The sequence below is a fragment of the Lichenostomus cassidix genome, chromosome 8, assembly GCF_008360975.1.
Source record: "Lichenostomus cassidix isolate B80296 chromosome 8, HeHo_3.0, whole genome shotgun sequence".
In the NCBI taxonomy this organism is placed as follows: domain Eukaryota; kingdom Metazoa; phylum Chordata; class Aves; order Passeriformes; family Meliphagidae; genus Lichenostomus; species Lichenostomus cassidix.
Genome location: NC_139489.1, coordinates 21,205,131 through 21,218,964, shown reverse-complemented (window position 1 = coordinate 21,218,964; position 13,834 = coordinate 21,205,131). Strand labels below are relative to the sequence as shown.

The following is a 13,834-nucleotide window of genomic DNA, read 5'->3' as shown; positions in this document are numbered from 1 at the left end:
ACAAATGAAGACTTTCGTATGAATGCTTATTTTGGGCAAGGGGCTAAGGGAACAAAAACTGACTTGCACCTTGTGGATGGGCTGAAGAGTGTATGCTCAAAATATGGAATACCAATAACCTCTGCTATTGTGGAGGAATAAGTGCAGCCACCTATGTGAATTACAAGACTTCTTCTGTATTCTTCCTGTGTTCTTATAATTTGCATGCTTTGGTGCATTAACATCACCGCTTAAACACACTGCTTATCTTCTTACAGTACCTCTCTAAATTACTGTGTTTGTGGGTTTGCTTCTTTATATCTGGTGTGTTGTTGGTTTTTGGCTTTTTCTTTTTAAAAAGGTTTGTCTGTCCCTTGAAGAATTATGGGAACTGCTCTTACAAAGAACATATCTTAGAGCACCTCTCGGACATTTTTCTGGCTTTTTAAATGTTCATTCCTAAATGCAAGTTTTGAAAAAGTGGCAAAGCAATGTATTTTTTACAAAATAGATGTCTCTGAGGCGTGTGTGATATGAAAGAGTTTTTTAACATTCCAGTTTTACATCTTAAGAGTTAATAATTTATCCACAAAAATTCCACTTAAAGTGAAAATTAGTGTCCCTATTTTGCTGTTTAAAGTTTTATCTGAAGCAGCACTAGTGGCTATTTTCCTGAGATGCAGGCTAAAACCTTATTAAAAGCTGAGAATCTCCTGCAATATTTCATTCTCTATTTTGTTTTATTAATAGTTGAGAGCTTTCTTGGTGGGAGATGTTTTGTGAACCATAAGACAAGAAAAGATTCTATACACGTATAAATAAAACTTGGTGATGAAAAGTAGGTCAGTCCTTCAGTATGGCTTTTAGCTACATCTTAAACATTTTTCTCTGCAGTGATTTGCTGATCCAGTTATTTTTAATATCATAATCCTTAAATTTATAATCCTCAGTGATAGTTAATGATTGCTAACATGCATAATTTTCCTCATCCAGTGTCAACAGTGCCAGTGATACATTTGGTCATGTGTTTGTAAGTGGCTGTCTGTTTCAGAATCTGGTTATTTAAAGTGTATCTAATTTAATTACCAAACAGTGAATACACTGCCTGCAAAAGTCACTGACCTAGAATGTTGCCTCTAAGCTTTTGAGCATGGCTGATAGTGGAATGATGTAAAATGACATGAAAGCTGAAGACATAATTGCTCATTGTGAATCTTTTTTTCAGTAGCTAACATTATTCCAAAGATGAAAAGTGACAGTTATATATTTTTGGCAACGTTTCCCTGTAGGAAAGGAACAGGCAACCTACTTATTTTGCTACTGTTAGGGCTGACTCAAAATTATATTCATAAGAAGTTTATTTACTGACATTATAGACTGAATTCTTGAGCAGTCTGTACCCAAGTACTAATTTAGGGCTCTTATAGTCTAGGTATGTAGTAATGAAATGAGGTTTAGCTACAGACTATCACAAGATTATTCCTAGGAGCAAATGTTTTGTTTTGGGAGTTTTCAAATAAATAAAAAAGCACCACAAAAAAGGAAGCATTCAAAATTCAGATGCTGCTTCTGAATATCTGGCTCTACAAAACATAAAAATGCCATCTGGCGACAGCTTTACCTTCTCTACAGATTCCATCAGACTGCGTGTGTGTGTTCCCATTGCTTGCAAATTTACACTTGTAGCTGATGGGAATGGTACATATGTGAAAGCTTGGAAAGCGGTTACTGAGCAGCCTTATTTCCAAAGGAGCTGATAAAATGTAGCAGCCAACAGTCTTAAAGTGCACTCAGAGCCTTTTCCCATATCGCAGTGTTCTGTGCAGGCTCTGTGCTCACTTTAACAGTGGCTGTTACAGCTTCTGGTGGTGATAATGGTACATCAACTGTAGGCAGCTCAGGAGCCTACCAAACTCATCTGGGTGTGATGCAGAGATACCAACTTCTCAGTAAATTGGGAGGGTCTGCCTGTTCAGTTGTGCATCTTCCTCTTAGAGGAGGATAGTGGCTCCAGCACCCCCTGAGCTCAAGTGCTAAAAACGGTTAATGTGATCTTACTCATTTGGGATCCAAGTCAAAATTTCTTTGTAGACTTGATATATATAACACTTCTTGTGCTAGAAAGAAGGCAAAATAATTTCTATTGATAATTACAAATAGTCCTTAAAACATGGTCTATTATTTGTAGGCACTTTGATTAAATTAGTTTTCAGTTTCAGTTCACACAAAGCTGGTATATCCTCCTGGCAAATAATTCTGTCATGAGTATCCTCAGCTAATCTGATGGTGTCCTCACAGAAGATGAATAAGGCAGAAAGACTTCTGTTTCAGGAAAGTATAACTCTGGTACCTCATTTAAGTGGAGAGGAGCCACTAGTGCTGGATATTAAGACTGGGAAGGCACGTGCCTCAGCTCTAGCAAAAAACCCTTCTGCACAGGTGGGCATGTCTCAGACTTGGATTACTTCTGGGCAGGGCTCCTGACTAATTAGCAACAGACACTGTAGTGCCCTCAGAATCTCAAGACAAGGTTTGTAGCAGAAATCATGTTCCCATACAGATAAGAGCCTCTGTAAGAAGGAAGGAAAGCTAATGTTTTGTTTGGTTTTGGTTTGGTTTATTTTTTCCCTGCAAGTATGAAGTGTCCTAGGTGCTTGTCTGTATCCACAAAGGCATTAATGGGATGGACGGTGTAGCAATGGAGAGATGAAGAAGGGAAGCTTCTTTGTTTGGTTTTGTTTTGTTCTTAGAATTCACTCTTAACAGTCAGTTTGTGGTATTCACTTTGAGCAGACCTGTGGTTTGGTTATCTTGCTCTTGATACATGTCAACTGGTTCCAGAAGGCACTTCCAGTCAGCGGTTACCAATATTTCTACCTGTATCTGCATTGCCTAAATTTTGCAGAACATAAATAATCTCTTGTAAAAGCTGATACAAATCTGAAGTCCATATCTCTAGGCCAGAGAGGGATGCCAATAGGCACTCAAAATAAAGAAGTCCCTGGGTATTGTGACAGGAGGCATTTTAAAAATGTGATAATGTTTTGCTTGGATTTCTTTTTTTTTTCCTCAAGTGTGACCAGTGAGTGGCTCACTTTGCTAGCTGTGTGTCAAAATAATGGGAAAAGATGGAAAGTGCACAATGTGAAGGCAGAGAGAGGAAACAAGCTGCTATTGCTTCAAATACATACACTTGTGTTGTGGGAGCCATCGTCAGCCAAAAATAAGCTGTGAGCTCTTTCCCACCCACATAGCTCAAGCTTCATGAAGTGAAGGAGACTGTCATGTGGTGGCAAAGGCCAGATTATCATAATGTGGGTGAGATGTTTCTGCCCAAAAATACTCTCCTGCATGTTGTGTTCTGAAGCTCCTTATTGGTACCTGCAAAGCAGCAATCTGCACCAATGGAGTAGTGGAGTGTCCAAGTGCTGTTTGTCCAGGGCACCCAGTTTGTCTGTGGGCAGAAATGCTCTCTCAGTAGGTGGAAATGTGTTTTGTCAAGTACATGTTCTTTTGTTTCTCCTCTTCCCCCTCCCCCAAGAGTGACATGTACCTCTGCATTTTTCCCTTAGTGTAGGATGTGTGGGACCATACTTCTTTTACAGCTCTCTTGTGTGTTGGCTTACCAAATTCTCAGCTTGTACAAACCGGCATAATTCCACTAGAATTGATAGAAGTATGTTGACTCCAAAACCAGCAGAAAATCTGAATTCATTAGTTAGCTGACCACAATCCACATGAACTTCTGCAACAATCTACTGCAATTGTTTTAGGGTTGTTTTATAGAGATCTTCCTGGAGTCTACAAAGACTCCTTTTAAGATTTTCTGTAGGCCGCAGCTGGCTGCTGTCTTTAAAGTACTGTCTGCTTTTTTTTTTTTTTTTTTTTTTTTTTTTCTTGTTGTCTCCTACAGTTACATCCTGAATGTCTGTGGAAGTTCTTTTAGTTTTGTTACCCCTCTAGCAGTCTGTGGCCTCCCTGAAGTGTGTTCACTGTTCCTGTCTGTGTGACACATGCTGATTTCATCACATCTACCAGCCTGGTAACCAGCAGCATATTGATACTGAGTGAACTGGATGGCATTTAAATGTAAATCTATTGTCATGAACTCTAGGCTTATCATGGCTCATTATTTTGAGGCAAACACAGTAATTAGCATGGGGTGTACTCTGTGATAATTAGGAACGTTTTACACATCAGATGGTGATGTTGACTTTTGAGGGCAACCACCTGGATTTAACTCTCCCTAGCTAAAACTAATATTTTTGTATTTCTTTTTGTCTCAGTGTTTCAAGATGCTTGTGATAAAATACTTTAACTGTTTAGTCACTAGATAATAGATCCATGCAATCAGCTGAATGATTATTGGGACACCTTGCTGCTACCCATAGGTGACACTGTAGCTGAGATACACAATTTATGTGTTTTATAATTTCTCTTGAGTGCAAGGTGAAACTTCCACTATTTTGAAAGCCAGGTCCATGTTGCTTCCCATCTCTCTCTCCTCTTTACATGACCTGGTATCTGAACCTTCTGAACTCTGGCATCATAGGTTTGTGGTATCTGCTCCATTTTTGACTTGTTTTTCATCACAGAGATGTAGTGTGACATTCCTCATGGAGAAAATAATGATGATTAAAAAACCCCTACCAAACAGAACATAACCTAGCAATTTATGTCATCAGGTCTCATGATAATCTGTCTGTGAACTTATTAGGTGAAAGTGGATTTGTTAAAACATCAAAACTTTTAGGGTTATCTTTGAGGCAGCTGCATCTTATGAAGTAAAATCAGGAAAGATCAGAATATGCATCATGGGCCTATACTCTATCTGCATAACTATGGGGCTTTTCCCTGTTTTAGTGTGGAATATAGACAAGTTTCTGTTCTAACTCATGGCTTGTGTGGATTAGTTTCTATACCTGAAGCTTTCCTTAAATTTCTGGTGTCAGCTCATATCCAAACCTAGGAGGAGAAGACCATTTTCATTTCTAGTGGCAATGTGAAGGCAGTCTCATAACCAGAAAATGTAGAAGTTGGGCATTTCTGTCAGTCTTCATAAGAATCATACTTGAAAGCTGTGCAATTTGAAGACTTGCCCTGGTTCCTCCTCAGATCAATAATTGCTGAACTCAAATGTAAACCTTCTCTTATACATATTTGTCTGGTATACTTTTATTCTGTGTGGGTTTACTGGTTGTTATGAAGTGAAGGCTCAAATATGGCAATGTAAAATACTGAGCTTGTAAATACCCTTTAGGTGCAGACAACAGGAAGAGTAAGTTAATCATGCTGCTATTGCCTCTTTTTCAGTTTGTACTCTTAAAATAATGTGGGGGAAATGCAGTATGATGGAAAGTTTAATTTTTTTAAATTAAATCATGGTAGGCTTCTGCTTCTATTTGAAGTTTATTCCCACTACTACATGTTACTGTGTAATTTCTGCCCCTAAGTTTAAAAACATTAGTGGTTTGGTGGGGGGAAGGAGGAGCTATATTTTGGAAAAAAAAATCTCCAACTTCAAAAAATTGCAAGTGTTGCATTTCAAGGGGATGAAATAATCTATTTAAAACTAGGAAAGAACTTGTGGACACTGTATCTATGGAATAATGTTAGATAAATTTAAATGTGTTAACTGTGTGGTGCCATTACGAATGCTATTTTTGGCTGAAAAGGATCAGTGATTGCTTGTAAAATAAAGATACATCAGATTATTTCAGCAAGCCCTGGCTGGGCTCTTTGGAATGTGGTCTGTGTTTCTGGCATGCACACTTAAGGATTATATAGAGGAAGAAAAAAAAAAGTAAAGTTAAAATAGAATTATACAAACCTAAAGAAAAGAGAGAGCAAGATGTAAAAATTTCTGTAGTGGGTGTCACCATGCAACTGCTTGAAAAAATAATTGGCTACCATTGTAACTCTGGCAAGTAACAAAGATATACATTAACAAGAAAAAAAATGGTGGCTCAGAGGAAAAACAGGATTTACATGAGGTGAAAGTCAGGATGGCAGAAGCATTTCCCCCCCCCCCCCAAAAGACATGGTTGGAGTCTAAAATTGTCTAGATACTGCTTCTATTTCAACTATAAATGACTTCTATATTTAACTCTTTAACTTACTGTGTCACTTCACCATCTGTAAAAGCAAGAGATGTTAGTGTGGTGGTGTCAGCTGTGCCAAAAAGCAAGTCTATCATGTTCATCCTGCCATGGTCCTGAATATCACAGACTATTTCTATCATAGGAATTCTTTGACTTGTAGTTTTAGAGGTAAAACCAAGTGTCTTTCTGTACTTGCTAAATAGAAGTTATAGAGTTGATACAGAAGCTGCTGGGTTGGGTGTTTTAAATTATCTTATGCCAGAGGCCAGGGAGGGAAAAGGAACTTAGAGGTAATTAAAAACCCCAACAACTCCAAACCTCATAACAAGCCTTTAGTACCACCTCTGCTGTCCTCAAGCATGGTGATGTGTACATTGGGGAACAGAGACTGATCTCTCATGGATGGGAAATGCATTCCCTCTCCTCTTCCTCCAGTGCTGTAAAACCAGTGATCCTATTATGTCAAGGTCCATCGCGCTTACTGCAACTTTGATATGCGTGACCTAAAAATATTGCTGTGAGTGAATTATTTACAATGACACTGAGGAGCCATTTTCTGGAATGTTTCTATGGCCTGTGGGCATTGTACTGAGTACATATGTACAGTATTACCAAAAAACATGAAAATTACCATTAAACCTTTCCACAGTGTATCACAGATATCATTACCAAGTTGGGATTGTTCTGTGGCTTTACAGGACAAGGAAGGATATGTGCAAGCCAGCATTTCTTGGGGGGTGTGGAATAATGGTGTTGTTTTCCAATGAATATTATTAAATAACTAGCCTGAAGAGGTTGATTTCAAGTTATATGAAGTACTATTTATCTGTGCACTAGGAATACATTTTTCTATTTCTATATGAAAATATGGCGTATCTTAAACAACTGATAAATTTCCATGCTAGGCACCATTAAAAAAGACAACTGCTGCAGATTCTCCTCTTCAGAAATCAGTAAAAACTTGCAGTCCAGGAGGAAATACCTGTTTTATATTTTTAATGAGAGTGGACTATCTGTGCCTAGGTCAATGCTGGCTGAGGTTTCTGCATCCTGCTGTAATAGGGTATGAATTGCTGCTCTTCCATTAATAAGTGTACAGAACAAAATTATGATAGAAATCAGGAGAGACATGCATTTGGACGAAAAGTACTGCCTTAGAAAATGATGTAACTCTATCTTTTTCTTGTACTGGAGTCTGTCCCTTCTCAATGCTAATCATTCAGACATTATCAGTTAGCACATAAAACATATGTACAGAAACCACTCATGTTCCAGAACATTAGTTCTTTCCAGTGTTGAGAAATTCCAGATTCTTCTGTTTTAATAAGTATTTTCTCTGTCAAAAATACATAACATATCTATAACTAGCATGAATAAGTGTTTTGCAAAATGAAGGCCTGGTTTTAAAGTGTCAGTAAAGAATTTTGTTTTGTAGCAAAAACATACTAGCTACAGCTTAATTTGAAAATTTCTCCTTCTAGACAGAACATATACCTCTGAGTCTTGCTTTTAATATGATCTTTATCTATCTGCCATATGTAAGGCTGTAGTAATTCAGATTTCCATTTTTGTAGAAATGGGTAAACCTGAAGATACAGGCTTATCTTTGAACAGTGTTGCTGCGAAATCACTTATCCATAGCAACTCTTCCTTTTAATACTTTGCTCTTCTGTCTCTGGCCATGATAGTGTTCAGTGAGCAACAGACCATGTGTGTTCTTCTCCAGTAAATATTGGAATGAAAAAAGATAACCTTTCCAAACACCAATTTTAAATAATGTCCAAATAATTTCAGGTTTTATTTTGCTAGTGGGGTTATATTTTTTGAGGAACTGCGATTTTTTTTTTTTTTCTATAAATATTAGTTTCACATGTGACAGAGGATTGATCTCTTATCATGTTTGAAATATATTTCTACCATTTAATTAGACTGATAACAGAAAGTTCAAGAAGCCATGGTAGCCTTGATACTTGTATGCTGTTCAGTTCCTACACGGTGAAACATGGATGAAACAAGAAAGTTGAGTACACAAGATAACTTCTTGTGTGACTGATGTGCTGAGGAAACCTTGTAAATAATCAGACTAACGTATTGTTTATAAACACTCCCATAACGAGGAAGAATGATATGATATGCTGTGAGATTTCCTAATATTGTAAGCAATTCCTCCTGCAGAATATTTGAGTTGCACTGAGTCTAAAGGCTGAACTTACCTTGGATGATTGTGTGAAGTGAGAAATGTAGACTTGTCCTTCTGTGTGTCTGATGAGGTTAGTAAGGGGTTATAAAGAAATAAGGGCACCAATGTAAGCTTATTTGCACTTTTATTTTCTTATTAGTATCTGCAGTACTCAGAGTGTGACATAGGTACTCAGTTTACAATAATTTTACAATTTAACTGATTTTCCATTATTATTTCTGCATATACATTTCTCTGTCATCTTTCAGACCCCTAAAAAAGGCAAATGCAATAGTATCTGTGTTCTTAAAATCACTTTAATGTAAAATTAATTAGCATTTTATATAACATTTTATCCATAACTTGCAAATCCCATTTTTTCCCCACTTGTGTTTGTCATAACAAGTATAGAATAGGCATTACTGAATAGGTCAAAAATTTAGTTAAAACACAATTAAATATTCTTTCCTCTTATGTCAGAATCCTTAGGAGTGGATATACAGAGTTTCCTGTACCCTTACATTTTTTGCATACATACTAAACAAGAATTTTCATTGTTTCAGTGGTACTGAACCCTGTAGGACAATATTCCAGAAAAAGGCAGGGTTTGTTTTTTTTTTTCCCCCTGCATTCCACCAAGTTAAACACACTCAAAAACAAACAAGAAAAAGTGGATACCCCCAACTATTTGTCTGACCAGAAAATTGTAATTATAAGAAGTGTTTGCTTCTCACTACTGCCTTCAGAGCTGCTGCTCCTCTCAACGGCAACTGTACAATGTGGGGCCACAGTTGCATTCATTGTTCAGTGAGCTTGTCCACATAGTTAAACCCACCGACAGCAATGAATGTTGATTGTGACCTTTTTGTAAAGCTGGCAGGGTGGGGGAGAAACACCATATGATGGTTAGGTTGCTATCTTCGGTGTTAAGGCCTGAAAGCATGAAGTAAGGAGGAGGATGGTTAGCTGGAGGGTACAATCAACGGTCGATGGTTTTCACTTTAATTCCAAACTCACCGACAGCGTTGAATGTTCACTGAAGCAACCACTACAACAGATCTCCATTGACTTGACTGCATCCTCAAATGTCTGAAAGTAGGGGGGGAAAATCAAAATTCACACAATGATTTTAATCATACAGATGATGCAACTTCAATCATTTTTCTCTTACCGACACCAACACCCTTCTCTGCCCATCGTATTTCAGTCTTTGTGCAAGGAGCTGGTAGCTTCCCAGACTTCTTTCTATGGAAAGAAAATATGTTTTAGTTATTGTGTCTTCAAAAATAAAGGTTAGAGATCCAGGCATGAGTGGATTAATGTTTGTTATTTCATGAGACTGAACTTCACGGTAAAACAAAACATGAGATCCTATAAATGAACAGAGCTGGCTAAGGGTTTTACAAATTAGTGTTGCCAATTAGAGATTGCTCAATTGAGCAAAGGTTTTTCTGCTGCCATGGTTCAATTGGATTAAAACTTGTTTAGGATTGATGAAAAATGTATTTTCTTCAAGAAGGATTAATTTTTCAATAAACATTTTGGAGAGACAGAATGCCTTTTTTCCTTACAAATTTTCACACATGCAGAACTTGTTGTGATAGTTTTCAGGAGGAAAAAGGGTGAATGTATATCAAGGCTTGCCCTGTATTTATTTTCATATATATTTTCAGGTGGCATGCTCTGCACATCCAGAGCTGATCATCACCCAAAGTCCTTATTCTTGAAAATTTCCACAGAGTACAACATTTTTTCCCAATCTTCTGAGCTTTCCAATTAAATTGTCTTAATTGTTAATAAAAATAAATAATAATTTTTTAAAAATTAAGGTTATAGTTTTTATGTTGTAGAAGGATTTTAGAGGCTGGATTAATAGGCAAAACATGGTAGTCCAGGAACTTTACCTTATTTGCATTTGCGAGCAGAGTTCTTCTGCAGATGTTCTTGCAGCTCAGCTTGCTAGAATTCTTTTTTGCTAGGTCCAGTCTTGCTGTGCTGAAATTATGTGATGGATTCTTTGACTTATATGAATTGCTGTTTGTTTATTTGCTTTATCCTTTGGTAAAAGATGCCCTATACTCTCCCTCCTCCATCCATGATTATTTATGTCTTTATAAATGTTGGAGGTTTTGCCTGTACTTACGTAAAGGGAACCCACTCCAAAAGCCTGGAGTTCATCAGTGTGCAGCCTGTGTCTATTTTGTAAACAAACACTATGACAAGACTTTGTCCTAACTGTTTCTTTCAACTAATTGCTCTGCATGTGGAGGTATTTATTACATCATTTAACTCAACTGTATTTTCTAATACAACTAAAAGAAAAAGTCATTAATATAGCCTACTGGAAAACTAGACAAGTACAGAATCAACTAATTTTCTTCTTTATGGTAGATTAGATGTGTTTTGTTTATGAAAGCCACTGTGATTATGCATATCTCTAAATCAAATATATTTTAATTAAATGTGGCAGCCCACCTTTCTTTCCTGATAGAGCAGCGCTGCATATTCGCTGACAATACTTTAGCTTTGAGGTTTGATTATTTTTATTTCTCCATTTACTTCTATTGGCATTTCAAAGGTTTCATTCCATGGATGTTACGAGAAGACCTCTGTACACCGGCATGAGTAATGAGAGAATAAGGCTCTCCAACTCAGTCCTTTGTGCATGTGCATCTGTTCAACATTATTCTAGCTAAATGAATTGGCTTTATGGTTTAGGGTTACTCATGTTTAAGATCTGCCCTATTATAAGCTTCTTTTCTGTATGTCATTTCTTTCAGTACTTATTTCTAGGCTCTTATTCCCTGCTTCCATCTGTCACTTCGTATTTCAGTATGGGGGCTTGCCTGGCTGATATCTGGCAATTGGGATGGGGTGCAGTGGAAGAAGAGGAGCGGTTTAGAGCTTGTGGCTGGGTAGATTACATCTTATAAGGAATTACTTTTACAGGTTGTTATTAATGCCTGCCTACCTCCCATAATGGAAAACCTCAGTATTTCCTTGGTCACCTAGCCTCTGAAATAGGCTGAAACTTCTAACTACAAAAAGTATTTCCGGGTTCCAGCCTTGATTCCTGATGGTGCAGGTTATGCAGGGTAAATATGCTTTCATCTCCTTTCATCTGGTTTTCATTTTTTTAAAATCCCTTACTGGGCTTAGCTAGCTGTTACAAATGCCAGCTTTATTTTAAATTTTATTTTAGATCTGCAGGCTTATGTGAACATTCAGATTGGATGTATTTTTTTTTTTTATTTAAGGTTAGTAGGTCATAAATAAACCAAAGCACTTTCCTTGCTCTGAGCAATAGGGTCATGATGTACATGAAATATCGCTTTAAAAAAAATGGAACCTAACGTGAATTGACAGAGGTACATGAGGAAGTAGTTCATCGTGTCGCTGCAAAGGCCATAGGGATTTGGACTGCTAGAGCTGCCTGTCTAAGGAATAGATTAGATATCTTGTCTGATGACCTGTACTTAATTTAAGTGACTGCCTTTGCAAGACCTTCCAGAGGGCAACTGTGTGAAGTAGAGCATCTCATCTTCGGTCTTCAGTCCTTTTCCTCCTCTTGATGGCCTGACCTAAATTCAAGATATGGTTGTTGTGCTGCACAAATAGACAATTACTTCAAAACTATGTGACCTGCGTTCTCAGTTCTAATTAGTTACCTTTTCCATTTTGACCTTGATACATTGAATCAAAAGACCAACATTCCACCTTCATTGTACTGGATAACACAGGCAACTGTTATATAATGCACTCATGTTAACAACTGCCTTACATAAAACAGAAGCAAAAGCTCCCTCTTCCTGCTTAGAAATGGTGGAGCTGTCGAGTGCTGCTCTGCCCTGCTTATCGCCCCACCTTTTCCTCTCTTCCTCCTCTCTCCCCCACGCAAATGCTAGATGAGATATAAAAGATGTCAGCCAGATAGAAGTCAGGCTTGCAGGCATCTTCAAACAGCTGCCTTAGAGCTGTTACCAATCTTACTTCTGGTATGGCAGGGAGATTGCTTAGGAACAAATACTTAGGTGAATACAGAAACCTCAGCTTTGGGGCTCTTACAGCTTTTGGTACTTTTTCTAATGGTGTGTTAGAACAGTCTATCCAGATTGTACACGGGTTAAAATACTATGTTAACATTTTTATAAGGTAGATATTCCACATAGTTTACAGCATCATTTTTCTTTTGCTGACATGGAATTGCTTGTTAGTGGAAGGCGGAGTTAAAAATTTGAAGCCAAATATTCATTTGTATAAAAAGGAAGACAACAGAACAGTGTTCATACTGATACTGCAAAGTTATCTCATGGATACAGTTGTTGGCTACTTCCACCTCCCACTTGCCCTCTCCCACAGTCTGTCAACAGACTCCCAGTTATGCACATGGGGACAGGAAGAAATGCAATGTGTGGATGTATTTTTTTTTTTTTTTAATTGTCTTGCAAAAGCGAATTCCAGTGGCAGCGTCTAAAAATGGCAGTAGAACACTTGGGATCAGATTCTCAGCTAGAGTAAACTGACACAGCTCTATTGACGTCAGTGGCATCTGCGTTTACACCAGCTGACACCTGGATGCTCATCTGGAAAAAAGTGAATTAAAATGAATAGTTATTGGTTCTTATCTTTTTTCTTTTTTTTTTTTGTTGTGTTCATCTTTTTTTATTAAACCTTTTTAAAATGACAAATTTTCATGTTGTATTGACATTTTACTTTCAATAAATCAGCAGTAATACTAAATCTCAGGAAGTATTGACATTGCTGTGCTTCTACTGAAAGGAATTAAATCCAGTTGACTGTAGTTATTAAAAATTCAATTTGTTCTTAGATGACTTTGAGTTTTATGCTGAAAGTAAAAAATCTGTGCAGCTATCAAGAGGACAAAATGAAAAGTATTTGTTTCTTCTGTGGTCTTAAAAACTGCAGGAACAGAATCAAATAACAGTCACTGTAATCTAAGAGTCTCACTGTATTCTACAAACACTAACTGCAGTTGTTTCTGCAGTGTGTTGGAGTATAGCATCAGCTCCTAATTACTGATGCAGTAAATCTAAGGTTAATGGTTTTCAAGAAATCCAACTAGACAATCACCATGTTTTTGTGTTGCCTTAGACCTATGGAAACATCTCTGTTAACCTCCGCTGGAAAAAAAAAAAGTATGTTTGAGGGAGTATTTCTCCATTTACTGGAGTACAGCCATCTCTGGGGAAAAGTAGCAGCTGCATAACATCTTGAAGCACTAGTGCATGCCAGCCTGAGACAGGAGCAAAAAACTGTGATTGCCTTGTTTAAATTCTGCATTCTACAAGGCTGCTTTTTTGTACATTCCTGGTTCTTGCTCATAGAATAAGAGGGTGGAAAAAAAGGAAACACTTTGAGGTGAAATATTATCCACAGAAGTGTTTTTAAAACTAAATCAAAACTTGTTTGACATGCATAGCCATCGCAGAGCTATCTAAAGTTCACTGAGTCTTATCAGAGTTCTGCTGGCCCAGAAACCATGATGTCTCCAAATATGCTGGTTCGTGTGTTTGTAGGCTTTGACTAAGATTTTAAGTAAGTTTGCTGTCCAAAA

General features: G+C 37.4%; 2 long non-coding RNA genes across 6 annotated transcripts in view; one reads left to right on the top strand and one right to left on the bottom strand.

Moving 5' to 3' along the window:
• Positions 1 to 13,834, top strand: part of LOC146434033 (uncharacterized) — a 203,911-nt gene that overhangs the window by 11,819 nt on the left and 178,258 nt on the right. The gene's annotated exons all lie outside the window — the stretch shown is intronic.
• LOC146434034 (uncharacterized) overlaps positions 8,887 to 13,834 on the bottom strand; it is a 58,427-nt gene continuing 53,479 nt past the window's right edge. For 2 of the 5 annotated variants that reach the window (XR_014853805.1, XR_014853804.1), the window contains 4 exons: positions 10,164 to 10,254; positions 9,431 to 9,504; positions 9,277 to 9,348; positions 8,887 to 9,192 (listed from right to left, as the gene is read on the bottom strand). This is a non-coding gene — a long non-coding RNA (uncharacterized LOC146434034). Of the gene's footprint in view, positions 9,193 to 9,276; positions 9,349 to 9,430; positions 9,505 to 10,163; positions 12,843 to 13,834 lie in introns of all 5 variants that reach the window. The other 3 variants (XR_014853801.1, XR_014853806.1, XR_014853803.1) reach the window with 2 other exon arrangements.